The following is a 3,177-nucleotide window of genomic DNA, read 5'->3' as shown; positions in this document are numbered from 1 at the left end:
CTCTTCCCCTACCAATTCTACTGCAACTCATCAAATAATTTAATAGAAGAGCAGCACGTTTTGCAATATTGTCAATCTAATATTGGATTAACGTAGCCCTGTACAAGAAAACAAGAGCAAGCAATATATACTCCTGAACTTGTGTTCTGAGCAGCTGATCTCCGTCTCCTCTGCCACTCCATCATCCCTGGAAGTCAGCCATGGAGACAACTGTGAGGTTACCCGCCCCAATCTGCCTTCCAGCTCCACGGGCATTAGGACATGACACCTAGCATTGAACTACAGGAGAAAAGACAGAAGCAAAAAAAAAAAAAACACAAAAAAAACCCCAAACCAAACAAACTTTCTCAGAATAAAGTGGCTGGTCCAGTGCTTATTGAAAAAATCAAGACACCAATAGACTTCTCCAAGCAAGAAAGACCTGCAGCCCCACACATTGACAGTGCTGAAGCACGAATCTAGATCCAGTATCAATAAAAACAACCCTTTGGCCCAAACATTTCTTCACCTATTTCAAGAGGAAAGATTCAAACTGCTCTCAATCTACTTTACCATCTCAAAGATCCTTTAAGCTAAATCAGCTTTGCTTTTTGAATTCCTTTTTTTTCTCCCCCCATCTGCTAACATGGAAAGTTTTCTGAATGCCAACTATAAAAGGCATTTATAAAACTCTTACATGTTTAACTACACAACTTATCCCTCGTATATTTAATAGGGCAAGCTGGCAGAAAATCAATAGGCTCTTGATGTACGCTGGACAGCTATTAATTATTAGTGTCTAACAGTCCTTGAATTTAACACATTCTAGCTCTTTAATAAACATACCAAGTCATGTCTACAAAGCCGCTTATTTGGCAAAAAGCAGTTCTAACACGGAAAAAAAAAATTATAATGTCTTGTGGGTAATGAGATTGTTTCACAGCCCCTGGTACATCCAGGACTCTCCAACATCATCCACCTCAGCAGCTACTCCAGTCTCAAGCAAGTACTTGTGCATAGTATTCCTTCCCTTCCCAAAATAACACAAACAAAATCTCACCCAACCCCACACACACCAGAAAATTCTTATTTTATTAGAGAATCCAAGTGTGAAACAGGTTGGACTGGATACTTGGAGAGCAGCCACCAGTGCCACAGCCCCCCTCCAGCACGGAGCGATGCAAAAGTGCACGGAACACGACAGGGAGCTCCCAGCTCCCTCCTGGCTACCAGGACTCGCCCCAGTCCAGCCTTACTTGCATTCTCATCAGAATTCTGATCTACCAGCATTACCAAAGCGTCCCTGGCAGTCAGTCAGACCTCTCTGAGGAAAGCAGGTGCTTCAGCAGGGCAGTGCGACCCCCTCCCCAATCACTTGTGCATTGTTTTATTAAACCAGCTTCTTGCTTTACAGCCTCTTAAAACAGTCGCTCTCTTCTGTAAGCAATGCTTACTATTATGAAGTCTTCTTACTATTATGGAGTCTTCTGAGAAACTTTGAGGGAAAAATGCAGCACGAGTGTAAAATGCCACTTACTCCACTAATCAACTGATTGATGTTGACGCCTGGTGGGGAACACGAAGGTGAGGAAACGCTGGTGGCAGCAACCACAAAAGGACAGAGTATGTGGTTCCCCAAGAGCGACAGGAGAGAAAGAGCAGAATAAAAACCTGAAAATTCAAGAAGCAAACTTCAGTGAACCCTGAGAACCAGCAGGTGAGATCCCAGAGGAGTTGAAGGGCAAAGGAGTTCAGCAGAACTGGCAGGTTTTTAAACCCTGTTAAGGCTGAAGTGCAAACCGAGGCAATAAAAAGTAAAGATACAAAGAGTAGGATAAGAGTAACAAGAAACCAGGCTGGCAGAATCACAGGCTCTTCTGTAAACCTGCAATGCTCCAGCTGAAAATAAAAGGAAGAGCACAAGAATACAGGGTCAGAATCAGAAAGGTCAAGGCAAAAAATAAAAAAAAAATTAAAAATCAAAGGACATAGAAAAGGGCTAAGAAGAACAACCTTTCCCTATAACGATGTAATGATGCAAGGAATAAGAGGAAGACCAGGAAAAAAAACTTGTCCAATGCACAAGCAAGCAATGTTTAATCATGCTCCAGCATGGCAATAAACCCGCTTGCACCTTTCCTACTGGTTTCTCCTGAAGGCAACAGGAAGAGCCCAGGCTGGATCAGGAAGAGGACAGGTTAGAGGTATTTCATCGAAATGAAATGTTTTCTCTAGGATCATTAAACTCACCCACGCTGGATCAATCGGCTGATAGTATGAGAGTCACTAGGAATAAGCTGAAAGTTTGTGAGGAGCGTGTAAAAGTGATTTAAAACACACCAGAAAAGTGTAAATGCAGTGTCCGTGTGAGCAGGAGCCAAAGATTTCTATACCAGCCCCTCTTGACTTCCAGTGGTGTCTGAAGAAAAGGAACACAGTGTTTCTATAGAGATTTTCTGTTAAACAACAGACAATTATTTCTCACATTGCTCTAAGCAATCTTTTGTTAGCTGTAGGAATGACAAAAAATAATGGTTTATCATGAATAAATTCAGGAAGAGAAAAAAAGCTTTTCGCAAGGCCTGGAATTATTCCTAAATGTTGATAAGCTTTAAATAATTTTAGAGAAGGAAAAATTGGGAAAATAAGGCTGAAGTTAAATGTTTGGATACCTGAATATCAAAAGAAAACCCCCATGTTAGACATGACAACATATTCAGTATTTTCAAAAGAAAATTTGGACTTACAATTTAAAATACACTTAAATAAAAAGCCAGTTTCATAGCCAATAATCTGCTTATATTCACCACTGCTGCCAGAAATATGTAAAATAATAATAACAATTACAAAGGCTTCAACAAATCCAAGACCAGGAAAACGTGCACTGTTTTAAAATGAAAAATAAAGATTCCAATGGCAGTAAATTGCTGGCAGAGTATTTTTTTATCCTGTCACAACCTTTCTGTATAACCAGGAATGAAAACCCTGCCCACCCCGCCGTGTGAGCTGGGAACTCTCACGCAGCACACACTTCTTGGGGGACTGAGCGCATTTGCAGTGACCTTACCCCACGCTTGTGTGCCTGATAGTGTCGATGTGCTGGAGGGTAGAAAGGCTCTGCAGAGGGACCTGGACAGGCTGGGTCGATGGGCCCAGGCCAACTGTACGGAATTCAATAGAGCCAAGTGTAGGGTCCTG

This window comes from Apaloderma vittatum, unplaced genomic scaffold, assembly GCF_000703405.1.
Source record: "Apaloderma vittatum isolate BGI_N311 unplaced genomic scaffold, ASM70340v1 scaffold13890, whole genome shotgun sequence".
NCBI classification, from domain to species: domain Eukaryota; kingdom Metazoa; phylum Chordata; class Aves; order Trogoniformes; family Trogonidae; genus Apaloderma; species Apaloderma vittatum.
The sequence above is the reverse complement of the archived record's forward strand: the minus strand, read 5'-3'. Positions refer to the sequence as shown.